The sequence below is a fragment of the Castanea sativa genome, chromosome 12 (assembly GCF_040712315.1).
Source record: "Castanea sativa cultivar Marrone di Chiusa Pesio chromosome 12, ASM4071231v1".
NCBI lineage: Eukaryota > Viridiplantae > Streptophyta > Magnoliopsida > Fagales > Fagaceae > Castanea > Castanea sativa.
The window spans coordinates 2,732,390-2,756,087 of NC_134024.1; the positions used below are offsets into that span (position 1 = coordinate 2,732,390).

Sequence of the window (23,698 nt, forward strand, 5' to 3'; positions counted from 1 at the left end):
CCTTAAACATCAATCTAGAGAACATAATATATTCCTATTTTTGAAAATTTGGATCCTCCATCCACTGAGCCAACCACCGCTTCAAAGAGCAGGGAGAAATGAACTCAGTTCTAAGGCTCAAATCTATCCAAACAATACAGCCCAAGCAAGATTGCATTTCAAGAATAAATGAACCAAGTTTTCCTCTTCCTCACACAATTTCTATCACTCACTATGTTTCATTTCACTATTTTGCTTTAATCAGTAAGTCCTCATGCCAAACTTCCACATAGCAATTATTAACTTCAAAGGAAGCTTCAATTCCTACTGACGTCTCCATCTAAGAGCTATGACCCTCCAATGAGAATCCATTACCTGAATTCCCCCTACTTTCAACAGTAGCTTAATTTTGATATCACCATGTGTTACATTGAGGTGACATTTGTTTATTAGTAGCTCCTCACCTTGAGATAGGGGTGGCTAAAATTTGAGCAGCCACTTCACTACTTCAGGAGAGTATAGCTTCCTAACCAGGTCCTGTGTTCCAAGTCAAAGTTTAAATTTTTGTGTTGACCTTGCATTGACCCATTTTTCAAGAAGATTAACTAATGGGGCAAAACTATTTTCAAAGATGTGAGAGAGTGAGACACATGCATGAGTAGGTTCTAATGAATCAAAATCTTCTGCTGGTGGTGGCGGTAATGGGATGAATATACTTTATCATGCTTTTATGAAAACTTTTTTTTTTTTTACTGGATTAGTACTGCAGTGGAAATTTGATGACAATTACTCCTACACATTTTGCGTAATTTCCTAGTGCCAAGCTATATAAGTCCTGCTCGTAATACATTTTTTGAAAAGCTATAAACTTTTTTTTATTCGTATGGCTTTCTTTCTATCTATCTATTCACAATCAAGGTTCCATCATGATGTATCATGTACAAATGCTTTAGTGAAATCTGGAAACTTTATGACTAATACATCCACTAATTAATTTAGTATTAGCAGTGTAAAGTAGCTGAAGAAAGTGTTCAAGCAGGTCATATTACTTTAGTTTTCTTTTACATTTATATGAGGTAAAAAGTAAAAATGTCACCAGATAGGATTATATATAATTGCATTGTTTGTCAATTTTTGATCTTTTTGAGTGATGTTGCCATTAATCTTTGCCCTTTTGTACAAAGTTCAGACCTTTCACTATAACAAAATGTATGATGAAGATGCTAAGAGAAACTGTGAGCTAATTTTTTATCTACTTTAAATGCAAGCCTGCAAGGCAATGCTTCTTCCTTAGCTAGATTCACTTATAATCTAGTAATTTTCAACTTTGCTATTGATAACTCTTGAGTTGCGACTTACAACTATACGAACACAAGATCCTTAGTTCAATCCTGTCTCCACTCTTTGATAAATTACTAATTAAGTAATTATTATCTTTTTAGGTGAATATGTAATTTACTATGCTATAAGAGCAAGAGATCCTTAGTTCAATCCTATCTCCACTCTATCTTTAATTTAAAATGTTAAAAACCCCACAAGTTGGGCCCTACTTTTTAGGAAGAGGTTTAGGTCCACATGTGAGAGGAAGTGTTAAAATTATGGTTAAATGATTAAATTCACAATTTCCTAATAGCTTAAACTTTTGAGAGAATCAGTAATTTACCATTGTTATCCAAATTTGGCTAGCCTTGTTGATTGACGTTCCAAGGCAACTCTCAGGTTCATGAGCCTTGTGATTACCTGTTGGTATAAAATTTGAGGGGGTAGAAAATAACATTTGAGCTACCCAGCTCATTGGCAATTTTGACTATCTATTAACATGTGGAGAATATCAACTAAACATGAACAGTTTTTGCTGAAAGTAACTCTAAAGTCCCACTATTGAAACAAATTGGCTATATATTATCCAGACTACTAAAGTTAACTCTAGTAATAGAGTTACAAGCCCCAAAAATGTTCATAAAAGAGTTAGAAGCAAGAGTAACCTGGGCTTTAGCCTCATTAGTGACTCCCATGCACAGCCAATGTACACCACTGGCGTTCTCCAACTCCCTTGCACTTGTGTTCTTCAGTCAGCGCAGCAAGTTGCCAAGGAACCTTCTTCTTTTCCAAACACAGGTCCTCCAATCTTCCACTAACCAAAAATACAAGCCTGGAAAAAATGCTCCTCAAACAGTAAGCTTCCACTCGTTTGCATACAGCATTACTGGAACAGCCAAAAAATTATCTGCCAGCACATGATTTAGCTACATAGGCAAAACAAACCCATTTGCACCTGCTCTGCCAGTGCCCTTCAACTGTCAGCAACACTTGCCATCCTTCCACGACTGGACACACTTGCCCTGGGACACTCTAGTAGTTTCTCTAATCAACATGTTGTGCATCATAGGCTTGTGCATACCTACAAAACAAAACTTTACTGAGCATTAGCACATCATGAGTAACTGTTTTGCACCCTCGTCCCTCAAACACAATTGTGTTGAGGCTATACGGCCCAAGCAAGACTGTGCTTTAGGAATAAACGATCCAAGTTCTCTTCCTCATTGCACAAGACACTTGGTTTCACTCACTATGTTGTGTTGTATGTGGCCATAGCAGCTTATCAGTAACTTAACAGCTTGAGATAGGGATAGCTAAAATTTGAGCAGCCACTTCTGGAGAATACAACTCTCTAATCAGGTCCTGTTTTCAACCCAAAGTGTAAAGATAAGTTTAAATACCTATTAATAGTAGTAGCTTATTTTGACTTAATTGAGGGATTACTAAAGCATGGGTTTTATAACCTAGCGAAATAATATTTTTAGTATTATTGAAAAAGATTGACACACACATACACGACTAAACTTAAATTCTGGACAAAACACATCAAAATGAAACTGTAGGATCTTTCCACTACAAAATACAATACATCAGGCTAAAAAGACAACCAAGCAGAAAAATATGAAAACTTATATTCTGGATGTAACGCATCAAAACAACGATAACAATTAGAGCAAGGCTTATCAATCAAAGCAGGATACCTTCTTTATTTTTCAACCTTTTCTGCACAGTTGCTTGCCTGATTGAATATGCACCAGAGAATTAGGTTAGTAATTTATGGCTAAGTTTGTTGTATGCTCAGGTTTAACTTCTGTTATCCTTTGATTCTAATTCTAGTTGAGTCACTTTGATAGGGTAGCCAAGCTTAGTTACCTATCGAGATAAGTCTTTTGGTTTGTTTTATCCTGTGAAATGAGCATGTACAGTTTTGCCCTGCTCGTGATCTGATATGGGTAAGTACAAATTTCAGTCAATAATTTCATTTAGAGTTAAAGGTATAAAAGGTAGAAAACTTCAAGAACATCAAGAGGAAATAGCACAAAATTTATTTGGTAAAAGCTTAAACAATTAAAGAGCAGTACTACATATAAAAAGAGTTTCAAACTATTACTATTAAAAAGTAACGGGGCACTTACATGTGGTAGTACCTGTCTACTAAATTATATATACAAGAAAGCACAAGAGAAAAAAGATATGTCACGGGCACCTATTAAACTCCTAAATCTCTGAAGTAAAAGAGGAAGGAGAAGAAAGAATGAATGAAAGAAATATCTAAATAAGAAATCAAAGGAAGAAAGATATGACACTTTAAAAATGAAATTCAAATATTATAAAGGTCTTACCAATTCTTCTTGACAAGCATTACATGGGAAGATGAAGTCTTTGATGATTTCCCAACATTGAATAAAGGCATCAGTTGGCTTAAGGTCATTTAGTAATAGATCCAAATACACTACTCTAATGGTAAATCACAGATCTGACAAGACAGGTCTAACAATTGAGTAATATGCAGTCAGTCACAACATTTTTTTGGTGACACATAAAATTGGACTAAATGCTTTTAACTTTGAAGATTGTCTCCTGTGAGAGCTTCTCAATTAGTTGGTGATGGCAAATCTATTAACATATAGGTACAAGTTTAGGTTCCCAATGCTGATAGTTTAAGTAGTTCACCAAGAATATTACTGCTGCTGTTGCAGACCTTTCTCTGTTGATCAATGAACTGATCAATTGTCAACAACATGACAATATTTGGATGTATCAAGAACGTGGTAATGACTTGGTCATTGAAGAAATTTTGCGTATCAAAATTAAATCCCCATAAGGTAAGTTATGATCAAGCTCCTCATGGTTGAAAATTTTGAACCATCACTAACCATGATTTGATTCTAACGATTGTTGCATTATGAGAATTGCAATAACAATGTCCTCAAACATGCTAATACAAGTCATTTTAGTAACTTTATGATTGTTGTCGTACTTTTAAATAATAAAAATTCAGAGAAAAGCAAAAGCAAAAAATAAAAAGAAATGAATAGAAAAATCAGTTATTCTCTTAATTAGAAAAAGAGCATCTGCTTTGGTTTCAAGTTAGTAAACAACCCTAAAAAACCTTCAACAATGTTGATATTTGGAAGACTAATATCAGTTCCGATACGATCAATTGTCAATAATGTTGATATTTGGACGTATCAAGAACTTGTTTTAATGATTTGTTCTTTACAGATATTTTAAATATCCAAATCAATTCCTCATAAAAGTTATTATCAAGTTCCTCGTTGCTGAAGATTTTAAATTTTATAACTACATTTGATTGTAAAGTTTGTACATTTTAGAATTGGAATCCTGATTGTCTTTAGCTATATAGCAAGTGGAGTGGGGAAAAGTTATATAACTGTTGTCATACTTTAAATTAATAAGAATTTTCGAAGCAAAACAAAAATAAAAGGAACAAGAACTAGAACAGAAAACGCAGCTGTTCTCTTAAACAGAAAAAAAGAAAAAGAAAAAAAAAAGAGCATTTTCTTTGGTCGAAGGTTAGTACACAACTTTAGAGAACTTTCAACTAGGGAGGAAGCTAGATGCTACTCCTAGCTAGACTAATCATTCTGACTGCAATCTATGCATAACTTTACATATATGATATGTAATGAGATAAAAAATAATTTCGATTGTAATGTTTGCAGTGGCATGCATATATTGTTTTTGCACCTTGAAAATTTTTAAAACAATGACGAGAGAAATTAAAAAGCATACAACAGACTGCACTTATCTTTTTGTCTCTTGGCATGTGACAGATTCACCTCATGAAATAGTCCAATGATCCAACATCAAGGGGGCAACCAGCACAAACAAGTAACACAATCACTAAACCAAGATGGCCCTAATCATTATTTCTTTCATAAGACTCAATTTTTTATATGCATATCAAATTAGCTAGGAGTATTGCTTTGTGTTTTTTGATTAAACAAACTAGAAGGGAGTTTGAATAAGTGCTAATAATTAACTAAGGTACAGCTAGCAAGAAACTTTTTTGAAGTTAAAATTAACCCAAAAGAGTACAAGTATATGCCAAAGGAAAGGGAAAGCGATGATGCATCAACCAACAAAACTCGAATTTAGAAGGATGGTGACTTACGAGCAATAGAGAGAAAAACGTTGATCAACCTTCTGGGTCACTTCACAAAATTCCTTCCAATGAAAAAACCTCAGGTCACTAATCACTCACTTGACTCCTCACAAGCAGCTATGGACATGCATATTCTCTATTTTTAAAAAAGAAATTGGATCCCCCTAGTTCCATCCCCTACCCTTGCAGCTCTCCTCCAACAGGATTGGTTGCAATTGAACCCTCTCTAAAGGTCTGGATTTGCTTTTCTTGCTGCTGTTGAGGCTTTTCTTTATTTTTTGAACTATTAGTTACCCTGCACATTGAAATCAAACAAACTTTTAAAAAACTTGGCCACATTAGTGGCAGAGAAAGGCTCTTTCTTCACGGTTGCCTTGTTCCTATAAGTCCAAATAGACCATAAAATAGAGACAAAAGACAACGAGAAGTACTTTAAGTTCTCTAAATTTCCCTGATTTCTCTTCATCCATGCTTGAATCAAGTAAGGCTGAATGAAATAAGTTCTAATGGATAGATCAAACCAAACCAGATTTCTCTAGATGACAAGGGAAAAAAATAAGGTCTACGGTTTCTACATCTTTGACACACAGGAAAAAGTCCTCACAAGTCTTCTCAATTCTGCCCTCACAAGAAGAAAATTCAATAAAATCCTCCAAAGAACGACAATAATTTTAGAAGGTGATTGTAACCTACAAAATGGCTCCAATGCTCAAGGTCTTCACTTATGATTGTGCTAGTAAGATAAAAAAAGGACCTGCCGGCATGGTTTCTACAATTTCTGCTAAGCAACAGCCATTATCCTTTTCAACCAAATAAGCACCAGATTTAAAATGAGACCTTATGAGCTTGTCAGCAATACAAACATGAATTTGTAAAATTCTCTTAGAATCATTTTGGCTAAAGACTTTTCAAATGAATCCAGAATTCCACCCCGGCTAAAAGTATCTTTGACTAGCACATCTGCTACAACATTTACAGAACCTAAACAATTTCATAGGACACCCCTTTGTTGACATGCAAAAAAATTAGAACCATATGTATATACTTGGATGTCTATAAAGGTATATTATCAATTTACTATGAGATGTAATAAATCAGGCTAAAATGGCAAAACAATGACAAAAATGTGACAAAACTTAAATTGTAGGTGTAATGCATCAAAACGACAATAACAAGTAAAGTGGGGTTTACGAATCTAAGCATGCTACCTTCTCCCATTTTCAATCTTGTTAAATACTTGCTTGCCTGCTTGGGTCTAATTACTATAAAGATGAACATGTGAGATGGGCATGGGTGGTTGAACTTGGTTATGATCCGAAACAACCTGGAAAATTTCAAGAATATCAAGAGCCAAAGAACAATAATCATATGTCAAACACTTCCATAATTAAAAAGCAATTATAAAATGAGTTTTAAAGTATTAATATCATAGATAAATGAGGTAATTATATTACAGATGGAGGCAATACATGTGATAGGCTATAGCACCCTTTCCATTCAAACTTGACATTATATATATTCTGTTAAGCTCCTAAATGTCTGGGGAGGAAAAAATAGAATAGGAAAAAAAAAGTCTAGGTAAGAAAATGCAAAGGAAAAAGATATGTCTATTTAAGATGAGATTTGGCAGCAAAAACTTCCAATTTTGATGTTTACTCACTTTTAATCACATTAAAAGCATGCTTTTAAAACACCAACAAAAGCATTTTCTTGCCATTCTTTGTTGTCAAACCACTAGGAGTCTCATTGACAACTCTACTCAAACATGTGGTGGGCAATCCATTAAAAAATGTACACTAAAAGAAAAAGAAAACGCAGAAACCAACAGGGGAAAGACAGTGACTTACTGAAAAGTTGATTAACCATCAGGGTTTCGTTCATTAGATTCTTCACAATCCCTTAACTCCTCATCACAGTCCATGTACTCACTTGACTCCTCAGAATCAGAGTTACCATTGGTTTCTGTGTGCCTTTTAATCCTTTTTGAGCTTCTTTCTCCACTGGGTTCAGCCCCATTGTAATCATCACGACTGTGCTTGACTTTGTGACATTCCACTACCACTGACGAATTGTCAAAATTATGATGGAGAACATCCATGCCATCATAAGGAGTGATGCTGTTGTTGCTGTACTGGACCATTGTTCGATCAAGATCTTCTATGTCTTTCTTGTGTATCATACGGATCCCCCATTTTTTTATCTTCATTCTTGAATCTGTGGTTTTAATTTGAATTCTAATCTGACTGAATCCATTCACCTCTCCTTCCCACAATAATTTATTTGATTCCTTGTCGAAGAATTTAGGAACCACATAGGCTAGCGAAACGTGATCTGATGAAACCTTGTCGAATGATTTAGAGTTTTCAATATGAATTCTTTTTCCATTTGCTATCAACGAATAACTAAGATTGGGATAGTAATCATCATTCCTACAAAACACAACGCAAATAGCAATTCCCACGTTCTTACACAAATGAAAAGGTTGTTTTATGTTCACTTCATTCCCCATGCTTTGGTGGCTAAACCACTCAGGAATTTCACTTCCAGGAATAGAAATTTTAATGACACATGGATAAGAAGGCTGGGATTTTGGGAATCGGAGAGGGAGAGAGGGAGAGAGCTTGAGGGATTTTTTTATCCCTGAGATAAACCAGTCTACGCAGCTTAGATTGTCAGCCAATTGAAAGCAATTTTTAAGACTGAGAGATGGTTCCAATGAATCGCTTGGTTTTAATGGATCTGGTAACATTTCCAGTGAGATACAACCTTCTGCCTCAACGCGTTCAAGATTCAATGGAAGCTTTGGCAATGATCGAAGACTTGTGCAATTATTCAAGTCCATCCATTCCAAATTTGAAAGTTGAATGATGCTTTCCGGAAGGCAAACAAAATCATTTCCACTTAGAACCAACCATTTTAAAGAGAATAAGGAACCGATATCATTGGAGATTTCCTTGAGATTGCAGTTATCTAAATGCAATTGGCACAAAAGAGACGCACCTGATAGAGAAGATAATATAATAGCAAGTCGATGGGATGAGGAATTGTTGGCATTGAAAAAAACGGGAGGAACTCATACCTCGATTTATTAGATGATAACCCCTTGCATCCTGTGAAATCTAGCAAATCAAGATGTTTTAAGAGACCAATGGAAGAAGGGACCTTTCTTATAGCAGTTTTGCTCAAATACAATAGGCCTAGACTTTCGGCATTCCCTAGGTTCTCTGGCAGTCTATCCAGTTTTGAGCATCCCTCAAGATTGACTATTGCAATCCGCTTTAAATTAAAAATGGTATCAGGTAAATGCACAAGATTTTTGCAATTATTTAAATTCAACAAAAAAAGGTCAGTCAAATGCTCAATTGACGTGGGTAGTGTTGTAATCGCAGTACCACTCAAATAAAGGCTGCGTACACGTTTCATGTTTCTCCCAAATTCTGGAATTTTTGTTATTTTTGAGCAACCAGAAAGTCTAAGTTCCGTGAGACACTCCATTTCAAACTTGCTTGGAAGACATCTGAGGTTCTTGCACCCATCTAAATTAAGAATAGTAAGCTTTTTATGAATTCCAATTGATGGGTGAATCCTACATAAATTTTTACAATCTTGAAGAACCAAACTCTCAAGATTTGGGATTTCAATGATGTCTGGGGCTTCAATAAGTTTTAGAGATTCACTCAGCTCAATGAATTTCAAATTCTCAAAACTCTGTTAAAAGACAAAAAAGAAAAAGAGAGTAAAATAATTAGTTTCTACAAACAAACTTATTATATATATAAAAAAAAGTAGTATAAGGGTACCTAAATTACCTTTGATTGGGAACTTGATGTCAACGATTTTGAAGGGTACCCTCTCCAATCAAGAACCCTTAAGCTATTAGGAAGATGTTTGAGATCATGCATAAGTTGAACACCATAAATTTTAAGCAATTTTAGATCTCCCATCTTTGAAAAGGCTTCAGGATTCCAATATACCTTTTTTGGTTCATGCAACTTTAGTACTATGCCTTGAATTGCCTCCGTTCCCTATTAATAAGAATAAGAGGGATTAGTATAAAATGTATTATATTATTACTCGACTAATATAATTTAAACTCCATATCATTCTTTATAAAAGAAATTAAGTTGAATAATAAAATAAGATATATGCTTAGTTTCTTTCAATAGCCCCTTACCGTATTTTTTGTCAACACATTGTCAATATCTTCAAACAACCACAATCTACTACGTTTTCCAGGGTCTTTAGGGCACTCTTGACGAACTATATCTCTGCCCAATTCTTGTAGTAAATCATGCATCCACAATTTATTTTCATGCAATTTTACTAGAGATTTATCAATGAGAACACTTAATGCATATGTAGGACAAAGCCCAAGATAGTCTAGTATTTTTATGACCTCATCTTGATTCTTGTGATTAAAAAAGCATGCAATATATAAGAAAATTTCATTCTCTGGTGGTTGTAGTTCATCAAAACTTATTCGAAGCACATTGAGAATTCTTCTTTCACCAAATTTGGTGAGCCTATCCAGTCCACTTTTCCATTCATCAATGCTTTTTCTAAACAAGAAAGAACCCAAAACTTCAAGGGCCAAAGGAAGCCCCTTAGAATAATCTACAAAAGCTTGAGATAGCTTTTCATAATCTTCAGCCGGATGGTCCTTTTTAAAAGCTTTCAACCTAAAAAGTTTAAGAGCTTCATCATGATTCAACACTTCAGCCTCATATATTTCATTTACTTCATGATTCACCAACAAATGCCTATCTCTTGTTGTTATCATAATTCTACTACCTGAACCAAACCAACAATGCTCCCCAGCTAACTTCTTCAATTGGTCTAATTCATTTACGTCATCAAGAACAAGAAGAATCTTTTTGTTATGTAACCTATTCTTGATCATTTGAACTCCATCATCGACATCTTGTAGATTCAATTTTTCTAGCATCAAAAGTTTTTTCAAAAGTATTTTTTGTAACTTACATAAACCACATTTTTTAGATTCTTCCCTAACATTAGCAATAAAACAGCAAGCTTCAAAATGATTGGAAACCATACTATAAACAACTCTTGCAAGAGTTGTCTTACCCATTCCTCCTGTCCCCCAAATTCCTATAATGCGAACATCATTTGACTCTATAGCTAAGTATGACTTCAATTTCTCCACTCGGGATTCTATTCCTATTAGTCCCATTGTATGTGCTGAGAATGTATTTCTCAATATATTTAATATCACTTGCACAATGTCTTCGATACATTCTGCCTCAGACCTACAAAGAAGAGAGAACAATAAGTTGTGAATCTGAATTTACAAGGACAGGATATATCCAACAAAAAAATTATGTAGACATGTGGCATTAAGTTTAGTTGGTTAAATCTGAAATTGGGTTGAATTTATGTAATTGAATGCCTCTTTTTTTATTTTTTTTGATAATAATGTAAATGAATGCTTCAAGCCAAAATCCAAAGAACTACCCGTATTTTAACTATACAATTAGAAGAAGAAGAAGAAAGCCTACAAAAGAGAGGGAAGAGAGCAGCTGCAAAATATTTAGAAATGAGGAAATTTAATGTCATCATCCAATCCTATTTCTTATGATAGCAACGGTCATTATCCTTGTTGGCCATTGAACAGTGGAAAGCCAACTTAAAATTACACCTACTAGAACGTGTGATCTAATAGCGGAATTATTTTGATTGTCAGAATATTAATCTAATTAGGAGTTGTGTTAGAATTATAAATTACATAATTCCCATAAAGCTTGGATTGGTTTCAAATTAACCTTCAATTTCTAAAATTTTCAACGAAAACCATTAACCTTTTTAATTGTTTCGATTTGTGCCCTTAATAAGTTACTATTGACTAAAAATAACAAAATTTGAAATAACTTTTGACTCAAATCTATCTTTAAAAAAAATCATTCCATGTGAAATTATAAGATATATATTTGAAATTATATATTTGGTACAATATATGAGAGTTTTAGAATTATATAACAATTAGTCATTTAGTTATTGGCACCAAAACATTCACATTAAAATTAGATATTATATATATAAGCTCATCTCAAAATCATATCATACATATACTATAATAATTAAAATTAGAGTAAATTCCACCAACATTCCTCAAGTTTTATCAAGAATCAAGATGACGCTCCTCCCATACATTTATATAAATAACAATCTCTCCTCTTGAGGTTTTTATGGATCCAAATATATAAGTGGGACTTTACACACTATTCCTCTTGTTTTACCATATTCATTGATGAACCCATTTAAAAGTTCATTCTTGATAAATTTCCATGTTTTTTTAGTGTCCTCAACTCATTGCCATTTTCTTTACACATTGTACCATCTCATGTGACCCTTTTAATCTCAAATTCCATTCTTATATCTTTGAGCTATTGCTATTGCATTTGTGAAACTCATTTGATCTTTGTACACTATCCGGATTATAATTTGTTCGTGTTGTGGAAGTTGTGATGTTGTGATTTTAATTGGCAGTTGTTTATTTTCTAGTGACCCTATCGATGGGGGCAGTATGTGGGTGTGACCCATCCTGTAGGGACTATACACATGACATGACATCTTAAATGTCTTATTTGTGATACTAAGTTTATTCTTTGCTATTCATATGATTTGAGCTATTGTTTCTATATACATAGCTAATTTTTATGTTAACATCTATTGAATTTATTAACATACTATGAGTCACCCAGGTTGATTTTGGAGATAAGATGGATTACTATGTGCTTTGATTTTGAGATTGAATTTATTTGTTTTAGAGTTTTCTATTGTGGGTAAAATATAGACTTTTTGAATTGAACTTTTTGGCCTTAAAACTTGTTTTTAATTCATGCATAAATGTCAATGAAAAATTCTATAGTGTTCTAAAGAATTGGTTGTTATCTTCTTTATATTTTTATATCAACTCAATTTTCATAACATATTCATTATTTGAAATTTTAAACATTAAGTAATTTCATTCTGTTAAAATTAACAAAAATTACGTTCAAAAGTAAATCAAACTTAAGTATATAAATAGTCAAATTACCTTTTCTTCAAAATAAAAAATAAAATCAAGGAATTCATAATAAAAAATGTGCATACTCTATTCAAAGTTATCATTACAAAGTATTGTTAAAGAATTAACAAAAATACTAAAATGAATATCAGTTGTATTAAGCTTAGATATGAATGTTTAATATTTATCTAATTGTATTTATTCTTAAATGTGTCCATGAATATGTAGAGTTACAAGTTAGTAAAAAGCTTATTTGGAGATATTTTTTTAATAAATTGTTATTTTCCCTAATTTTTATAACTATCATTAACTCCTCCACTTTATATGTATGTATGGATAGTTTGATTTTAAGAGATAACCACCTCTTTATACCTCTGTGTTTTTCTCACACTTTCCAACATTTTATTATTATTATCCGACATTTAAGGTCATGATATTTTGTTCTTTAAAATTCTATAATTTTATTTCTTATTATTTAATGAATATTGTTTTCCTAAATTAAAAGCGAAACCATCAAATCCTTTTTTTTTTTTGAGTAAAAAAATCCTATTTTATTGATATAGTATAGATTACATAAGAAATATAATGTTCACATATTAAATGTGGAATATACTATGGTCAAAATCTTGTGTATATGTTTGGCAGTATAATTCACATGGTAAATATAGGGAGATATGTTTGACACATACGGAAGAAAAATATATCTCAAATTAAATTACCTATCTTGTAAGTGCCACCCAGAGAGATTGCCCGCTTCTCTCAAAGCATCTCTCCATTTCTGCACTTTCTTTATGTTCTTCTCAAAACGTTCTTCGTGTTTAGCAAAAGCTTCTGCAAAAGTTCCGATTTGTTTTCGTATATCAGATGGATCCACATTATAAAAAATTGGTAAAACTGTCATTCCCGTCTCTTTCACACATCCAATGATCTTTGCAAGTTCATCTAGGCACCATGTAGAAAATGCATAGTTTCTTGAGAATATGACAATAGCAAGCCTTGATTCTTCTATTGCTTTTGAGAGCTCTGGTGAAATTGATTTTCCTCTCTCTAGTTTTTCATCATCTCTAAAAGTGAAAATACCCTTCTGTTTCAAAGCTAAATATAGATGGTCTGTAAAATTATTCCGGGTATCCTTGCCTCGAAAACTTAGGAACACATCGTATTTCCATCGAGGTGTAAAAGAAGAAGATGATGATGGTGAGAAGGCTCTTCCAGTGCTCATGGAAGCCATTGAAATTATCCTAGAAAATCTTGAACCAAAAATTACATAAAAAGTACAATCAGGCAAAATTGAAGAAACAAAGTACTTGAAATGAAAATAGATTGGCGAAGAGGACAAACAATTTGCATAAATATCCCCGAGGTTTGGGTCAATTTCAAAACACATCCTCTGTGCTTTTAATTTTGTATCATACACCTTAAGGCTTTCAGTAATGACCCATAAATCCATGGAAACGCCACCAAATACAAATAGCCCTCAAACCAATACCGCCAGTTTGCATTTCAAGAATTTGTTTATTAAACTTTAATTTAGAAAGAATTTTTATTATTATAATTCGTTACAAACAATAATTTTTTTAATGATTATAAAATAAAATGGTCACGTGCACTATACATGATTACTTGAAATAAGAATTTTGTCATTACCGAAATAAAATGGTCAATACAAAATTAAAAGTGCAGGGAATGTGTTTGCAATTGAACCAAATCTCATTCGGTCTTTTTAAATTTTAACTAAAGTTTTGTTTATACTTTATATTACTTTCTCTAGCTTTTTTACTTGCTTTAGTGAAATTTTTTTATTTTTGAGTGCTTTAGTGGAAATTTGATGACAAGGAATTTCCTGGCGGCTATAAAGTCGTATTTATAGTATTTATATTGATTTTTTTTATCAACAATAAAGATTTTTTTTTGAGACGGGACAATAAGTTCTATTCACTTAAAAGAAAAAAAACTATAAGGTTTTATTCATATTGCTATCTTTCTATATATTCCAAATGCCACTGATCGTGATGTGACACTCATAAACGCTTAAGGGGCTTTTGGTTCGCTGTGATGTTATATTACACCGTAATATTACGTTATTGTAATCTTACATTAATGTAATCTCAATACAAGAATACAATATTACATTGTTTAGGAATGTGATAAGACTAAGGTGATGTGATATATTTTGTAATTTTAAATTATAGTAATATTAAAAAAAATTAAATAAACCAAAAATTTTAATATCACATAATCGTAATGTGTATTATATTAAGGGCATATTTCAGTGAACCAAACATGCCCTAGTAGAATCTGGAAACTTTATGACTAATAATACATCCACTAATTAATTTAGTATAAGCAATATGTGTAAAGTAGCTGAAGAAAGGTACAAGCAGTGCATAATTACTTTATTTTTCTTTTATCTGCTACCTAATATTGCACTTCAGATCGTTGATAAAGACAAAGGTTACTTTGTTTGCACTCTATTTCTATTTTTTTTTTCTTTTTGGGAAAAAGACATGTTTGGAGCCTTCAGTCATGTCAAGTTTATAATTTTTTCAACCCATATAACCCAACCCAACCCACTATGTATATGAGTTTATTTTATATTCTTTTTTTTTTTAGTTTGATTAATTTTGGTATTTTGATAATTAGATTTGATAGATTTAAAATTTTGGAATATAATTGAAGTATATTATATAAAATGTAATACTTTATTGGAAAAAGTGTTTAAATTATTACTGAAAGCCTGAGGCAGCATCCTTGCCTCTTTGTCGCCTCTCACTGCTCAAAACTCGAGAGAAATTAGTTATAATTTATTAGCCTATTTTCAGCCAAATCTACTCTATTCGCCCTCATTCCTCCTTCAATCCAAATGGGCCCTTAGGGTATGTTTGGTTGGGTGGATTTTAGGGAGGATGAAAAAAAAAATGAGAGAAAAAGAGAGAGAAAACACTTTTGATGGTTGTTTGGTTAGAGGGAGAAGAGGAAAAAAAAATTGGTAGGGCTCGAGTATTTTTTCCCTGAGCCCACCAAAATGTTTTATCCCCAATTTGGGAGAAAACACCATGCTAGCCTAATACTAGATTTACCCCTCTTTTCAGTGTAACGACTATGCATATTGTTTATGCATTGAATTACGTTCACATTGTGTTCTTTTTTTTATTTTCAATGTCTTGCTTTATTCTTCTTCTTCTTCTTTTTCTTCTTCTTCTTCTTCTTCTTCTTTTATTTATTTCTTTTTTCTTTTTCTGAATTCGTATTGCATTTTTATTCAAAGCTTTAAACAGTTGCTTTTGCATTTTTGGCTTTTTGTTTTTCCCTTTTTTTAATCAACGGTGGTGTTATCAAATGGGGGGCTTTCACTCTTTTTTTTATATATTATTATTTAAGAAAGCACCTCTAATTGTTATATATAAATAAAATAGCAAAAAATAATAATATAATATTAATAGTATATTAATTTTTATAATATGTTATTCTTTAAATTTTTATTGATAATAAGTATTTTTTTAATGATTGGAAGGAAATTATTTTTTATATTATGTAATAGGGGTATGAGAGAAATTTTATACAAACTTTATTTTCTATCTTTTCACTTTTCTTCTCATCCCAGTAAATGAGTTTTTCATCTCTCCACTTTTCTTCCCCTTAAACCAAACATACAAGAGAGAAAACTAAATTTCTTCTATCCTTCCACTTTAATTTCCACTCCTCCAACCAAACGGACCCTTAGACTCCACTTTATGAGCCCAATTTCTCACAAAATTTTAAACCCAATTTCTATATTGAAGAGCTGTGGAGTGACCTAAAAGCCTAGAGCTAAGACCTTCTCAATTCTATCAAACTTCTCCCTCTTTAATTGCCAATTCCATTTGAAGAGACTAAATCCAATACGCACAAAGAAACCTTTTAAGTTCTTGGTGCTATTTGGGCCCCGTTTGGTAAGCATACTCAAACACAAAACAACACATTTTAAACACACTTACACACATTTCAACACACTTTTTCCTTCACATGTATATCAAAAATACTCAAACAACATTACTCAAACTACTCTACCAAACATTGAAGCAATCCCTAAATCTCTAAGGGGCCTTTGAGTGGCTAAGGAGACTTTGTCTTGATATTGGTGGTTAAATTCACAGATCCAGAGACTAACTTAAAAAAAAGATTTGAGAAATTAGTTGCTAGTTGTTGCTGGAGGCTCAAGTTTATAGTCATTACTTAACTTACCAAGTTTTGTTAAGTGATTTGTATTGCAACTATTCTTGTTTAGTGGATTGTTTGGTGCTACAGATCTTGAGAGTTTTTTTGCCCAGATTTCGGGGTTTTCTCTTTGAAAACACTGTGTGGGGTGTTTGTGTTGTGATTGGGATTTATTGTTGTGTTTAATGTCCACACATATTTCTATTGGCTAATGACTTAAACAATTGGACTTAATTATGTAATTAGCTTAAAATTGACTTCAGCTGTAATATTGGGGCCTAAAATTGTATCTCTCGCAGGTAAGTACTTTTGTGGAGTAAAGATTTGATGACAAATACCGTCAAGTGTCAACACACTCAGCGTTCCCAAAAAGAGGAAAGAATAACCTCCTGGTGGTAGTTATATAAGTTATATATATATATATATATATATATATATATATATCTCGTTTTGACCAACTATAAAGTTCTATTCATATTTTCATTAAAAAAAAAAAAAAATTCTATTCATATTGCTTTGTTCTATGACTATCTCTACAGAATTATTGTGATGTGAACAGCATAAATGCTTCACTAGACACAAACACCCACTAAGATTGTGTTTGGTATATAAGAACATCACCAATAGATTAGACATTTTCTCATCCAAATTGTAAGGAATTAACCATATAAGAGCATAGATTAGGTATCAATTAAAACTGAAGAAAATAAATAATAGGAAAATAGTTCAAGGAATAAGAAAAAACGATTCGATGTGTTTTTTTTTTCTTTTTCTTTTTTTTCAGAGAGGGAGTGAAAGGAGAGAAACAAAAGACATGAATACGAGCAAGAAGTAGAAGAGTAAGAACTTACGGATATGGAGAACTGCAGCAATTGGCTGTCGTGAAGTAAAGCTCTAAAACCTCTTGAAACAACGCTCCTGAATAGAGTTGTAATAGAAAATTTTCTTATTTTGTAGTATTTGTTATTGTGCTTAGGCAATGCTCTCACCTTTGTATGAGGAAAAAAAATATTCCAATGTCTTCTTTTATCCTTACTACCACCGACTTATTAAATGCATTTACTCTTGACTTTGCTTTTTGGTTTCTTTTAGATGTGGGGCATGTGGGATGAACGTAATTATTAGTGCTATATGCAAGTAACTTACTCCATAAAGAAAATAAAAGAGAAGAATGAGTAAGTTGCTGGTAACTAGTATAAAGTTTTGTTTAGAGATATTTTTAATTTTTTTGGAAACAATGTCGGATTCAGATCCTATTATGTAATTGCCTTTTTAATAAGGGAATGGCCTCTATTATTTGTGTGTTTGTGAAAGAGAAGAGGGGGACTCACATCCTCTGTTTTCAGTCAACAACACTCGTTTGTTTATTTATTTAAACAGAGTAGGTTTAGCTTCATGGTTATCCGCTGTAAAGTTTGTTAATATTGTTTTCTTCAATTTCATTTCATCGTGGACTGCATAAATGCTCTAGCGGAAAACTTTTTTATTTATTTTATTTTTAAATACCAGTTTTGTACGTGGAAAGTTGAAAAGCTTATCGTCAATAAATATTAAATGCCAGTACTTTCGGTGGAAAATTCTACCCTCCAAGTGGGGCTCACTTCCACTTCCAGGGAAATTTTCTCATGGAGAGAGGTAAATTCTATGGACTTTCGGTGCTCTTTTTTTTTTTTTTTTTTTTTTTGGTGTGTGTGTTGACCTTGCATTGACCAATTATTTTAGAAATATTATCTAATGGAGCAAAACCATTTTCGAACATGTGATATTGTGAGACGGGAAATTCTTAGGTAGTCTCAGAGTATAATGAAATGGTGCTTCCTTCTCTTACATTCATAGTGGACCACACCATGAATTTAATGAACAGACCCTACCATGAATGTGAGAGGAGGGAGCACCATTCTCCGTGCTCCGAGAGTACCTAATTTGTGCTCTTGTGAGACATGGGATGAACTTAATTAGAGCTATATGCAAGTAATTTACTCTCCCATTAAGAAAAGAGAAGAAAGATAAGTTTCAGTTAATTAGTAAAGTATTGTTTAGGCTTTATGAGAAATGAGATGACAATTACTGCTACACATTCTACGTAATTTTCTAGAAGTCCTGTTCTAATTTTTTTTTGAAAAATTATAAAGTTATTTTTATTTAAATGTTTAGTGAAATCTGGAAACTTTATAAGTAATACAACTGTGGGGACTAAAAGGACCTAAGTAAGTGTTTGGGCCTTGGGCTTTGTTGATGGGCGCTAGTTTGTTTTAGACTAAAAACCTCCTAGAACTGTAGGTCGGCCCATGAGTCCAGAGTCCGAGGATTCGTCTGAGGACGAATATCTCTTCAGACAGACCCACGATGACCCTAGGATTCGCCAAAAAGATCAAGGCAGAGTTCTGGAAAAACCGTTGGTTAAGAGGGAGATTTAAGCACCCTCCAGACGCAACGGTGTGAGAGAAATATCCTAGAAAAAGGCTGCTACCTCCACATTAAAGACCCTGCACCTACCTCCCTGGCCGCATTAATGGGAGAGTGACCCCTGAATAGTAGAAGTCAGCCTTCTTGCTATAATTTAAAGACTTCCAGAGGGTGGTGGATGGGACAGATGTCTAATAGGGTGATTTGTGTTACACGTGGATAAAGAGGGAAGAAGAAGAAGTATTTAAGGAGAAAAGAGAGTAAAGAAAGGGGAGAGACAAATATTAAGAACTGTGACCTTTGAGAGAAAAAAGAGAAATAATATATAATTTGTCCTTGGCTTACGTCCGAAGAGGTTTATTTTGCCCCGTTTGTTTATTATTTGCAAATACTGTAATATTTTAGCCTGTTCATCAAGTTTCAAATATCACTAAACTAGATTGCGAGCCCACCTCTACAAATTTCATTGTTTAAAGCTCATTGGGCCTGAGCCCACGTGTGTTTTTGGGTCCAGGCGCAATTGTGCACTTACAACAACCACTAATTAATTTAATATAAACAGAGTGCAAAATAACTATGCACTTCAGGTCACAAATAATTTGAGAAAAAAAGTACACATATAGGGTGACTTAGACATTTATTTAAGAACAAATAATGTGAGAAAAAAAAGTGAGAATTAGAAGCAAGCAAAGTTCATAGCCGACATCAAGATCATTGATATTAGAGTTGCTTTAACATCAACTGAAGAATCTTTACCATTTCAAATTGATGACTATGCTTCTTTAAAATGAATACTAGGATCATTCGGCAAATAACCTAATTGTTCTTTAAAAAATTGAACATGCCAATTAATGAAAGGGTGTCCAAAAAATCCAGGCTGGTAATAGCAAATTAATCTGTTCCATGCCTTTTCATGAAGTGTTGTCATTGGTTCCATTTTTTTCATTGAATTGTTTGTCGATTTTTCAAATTTTAGAGAAAAACTTTTACATTTATATGAGGTAAAAAGTAAAAATTTCACCAAGTAGGATTATATTGGGCTTATTTCTTTGTAGACTGCAAAGTATGTATATAACTGCACAATTTGTCATTTTTTGAACTTTGTGAGTGATGTTGCCATTAATCTTTTCCCTTTTGTACAAAGTTCATACCTTTCACTAGGACAATGTATGATGAAGATACTGTAAGGCAATGCTTCTACCTTAGCTAGATCCGTTTTATAAGACTCCGTTTTATAAGACCCTAGTCACTTTATTTTATAAGAATGTATTTAATTTTTAATTGTTATTTTTGGATTGATTGAGTGGCTTCAAGAGAGAGATGATTATCAACCGATTTTAAAAATATGATAAATGATTAGGTTTAGACCCCTATGTGATTAAGAACAAAGAGATTGACACTGTGATTTGGGAAAATTATATACCTAACTAAAACTTTCCTTGTGCTCAGTTTCATAGTCTGAGAAGACAAAAAAAAAAAAAAAAAATAGAGAGACAATAATTGAAGAGGAAAACTATTAGTATTAAGTTGAAGAGTTGAGAGGAAAGTTGTAGGAAGCTTCATGATTGGAATTTACTTCTTGGTGGCCAGCATGGATTGAGATCATTAGTGCAATTACTATAAATAGTTGAGATTGATAGTTGTAAACAAGCAACTTTCAATCTCAATCATTGATTAAAAAAACGTTAAGAAAAGATTTAGGAGAAGTAAAATGTGAAAAAAAAATTGTGAGACAAAGGAAGGTGAATTGCACCCAGTGTAATACCTATCGGATCGAGAACTTGTGGACAATAATGGTTTGTACATTAATGAAGTGTTGAGTTTTGTTCATGTTAGAGAGCTTAGGAAAGTTCCTCGAAGTTTCCGGATTGACTCTTAGGGTCCGTTCGGTTGGAGGAGTGGAAAAGTGGGAGGATGGAATATTGTGGGAGGATGGAAAATAATTAGTTTTCCCTCTTGTATGTTCGGTTGGAGGGGTGGAAAAGTAGGAGGGTGGAAAATTCTTTTGTTCGATTGGAGAGAAAAATGAAAGGATGAAAAATGTAATTTATATAAATTGACTATTATACTCTTGTTACATAATATATAAGAAATATATTTATTTATATTCATTACATAATATAAAATTTATCACATCATATATATAAATTTTTATTTTTATTATTATAATGTAAAAATTAGATTAGGTTACGTCGAAGAAAAAAAAACGTTCAGGTCACGTTGAGAAGAAAAAAAACGTTCAGGTCATGTTGAGAAGAAGAGAAACATTACCTGAACGTTGAAAAAAAAAAAAAAAAAAAAAAAGAACGTTGAAGATCAGGTCACGTTGAAAAAAAAAAGGAAAAAAAGAAAAAGAAAGAGAAGAGAACGTTGAAAAAAAAAATGTGGGAAGAGGGTATTTTTGTAAAAGTGCTACCATAACATTTTTCTCTCCAGATTTTCTTTCCGATTTGGAAGGAAAAAAAATGTGAACCCGGAGAGAAAACTTTCTCCCCAGTTTTCTCTTCTTCCTATTTTCCTTCCCCAAACGAACAGTAAAAAACAATATTTTTCACCCTATTTTCCTTCCTCTATTTATCAAAATTATAACTTTATTTATGCTTTTTATGATTTTCATAAGGTAAATAAGTCTAGTCATAGCAACGTATCTTTTGGATCCTATCAAAATAAATATATATATATATATATATATATTTTAAGAAATAAGTCATTGACGATTATTTGAAGCAATTATGTAACATCATGACAATGATTAAATAAGAAAAAGTGACGTCATGATAATGGTGAATTCCATAATTAATTTAGACGGACCCAAGAAAAAAGATAGACCCAAGAAAAGATCTATTGATTTGTTTAATGCTATATACAGGCTGGCTCAAGCTATTTGAGGCCAAACGTGTTATTTTAAAAGGAGTTTTTTATTTATTATTTAAATCTCTATTAAATATTAATAATTTTTTATTTAAAATTTATTTTTCTTATATTTTGATGTTATTATCAAGAATTTTTATATTACAATCTATTTGAACATCATTATAATTATTTTTTATTCTCAACTTCCTGTTGTATCATTTCATTATATTCTAACAATTTTTTTATATAAATTTTTTGTTTACTTGTGAGATTAGTGGACTAAAGTTTTTTGTCATAACTGGTTTATTTCTAGTAACAAATTTATTTAGAGATCTTTTTTTAAATTCAATTAATTATTTTTTAATTATGTTGAGTCTAAAAAATTTTAAGATGGTCAATGTCACAAATATGTTTTAAGGATAAAAAAATCATAATATTTTTAAAATTTATATGCAATAATTACTTTTTTTTTAGGTTAGCCAGTGGTCAAGCAGGAAAATAAGTGTTATTCCAAGAAGCTGAAAAAGAAAAAAATTAATTAATTTTTTAAATGACACAATATGATTTTAATATTTTTTAAAATTATATATATATATATATATATATATATATATATATATGTATATATATAGAAAGAGATCATGTAAAATTTCTAAAATCAAAATAATATATTATCTGACTTTTATTGCTCCTTTAAATTGAGGGGAGGGAAAGGGAGTAGAGTAAAATTGATCGGAAATTAGTCGATTGTTGCGACTAGATAATTGAGCTTTCTTTGATTTCCTTCCACTTACTCCACTCCTAAAATAATTAAAAATATCAAAGTTACTGACTTTTTATTATTTTCATGATTTTCATAACGTGAAATCTCTAAGAATTATTAAAAAAATAAAAACAAAAATATTATCTGACCATGAAACTTATATACTGAGGCGAAGGCGAAATTTTAACAAATTAAACTGTTGAACAATTTTAGATTCTTTTCATAATGCTTTTTAGCGAATTCTATTCTTTATAATAAGTTTACTAATAAGTTGGTCACTTTGGTTTGGTGGAGCAACCATTAAACATATGACACAACTCCTTACTACTTCCCATCAACAAAAAAAAAACTCCTTACTACTTAGCTCATTGGTACTACCAACCAATTAAACAAGAACAATACACTGAAGTCCAGCAATTAAAACAACTGGTTATATTATGTGTTGTATACTAAGGTTATATTAAACTTGAGGGTAAACTACATATTTAGTCCCTAACCTTTACACCATATTTTAATTTGGTCCTTAACCTTTCAATTATGTCAATTTGATCCTTAATCTTTTAGTGTCGTGTCAATTTAGTCTTTACCATTATATATTAGATGAAAATTTCTTACATAGCAAACAGCCAAAATAAAATTTTAGTTTATTGTCACATCAATAGAAGCTAATTTTTTATTTTGGTCATTAGACACGTCATTAATTTTCATCTAAAAGATAACTGTAGGGATTAAATTGACACGGTATTGAAAGGTTAGGGACCAAATTGACACAATTAAAAGGTTAGGGATCAAATTGAAATATGATGTATAAGATAGGAACCAAATACGTAGTTTACTCTAAACTTTATAATAGTAATTTTTTAGGGGTCATCGGCTTTAAAAAAAACAAAAAAAAAATGGGAAGTGGGAAAATAGGTGTAGCTTCATGGTTATCTGCTAAAAGTATGTTGATATTGATTTTTTCTATTTAGAAGTAGTAATCATAGTGTGGATGCAAAAATGCTTTAATAGAATTTGATCATCAATA

General features: G+C 32.1%; 1 pseudogene; it reads right to left on the reverse strand.

Moving 5' to 3' along the window:
• Positions 1–397: 397 nt before the first annotated feature.
• LOC142618894 (TMV resistance protein N-like) lies at positions 398–17,896 on the reverse strand (annotated as a pseudogene).
• Between the last annotated feature and the right edge of the window lie 5,802 nt (positions 17,897–23,698).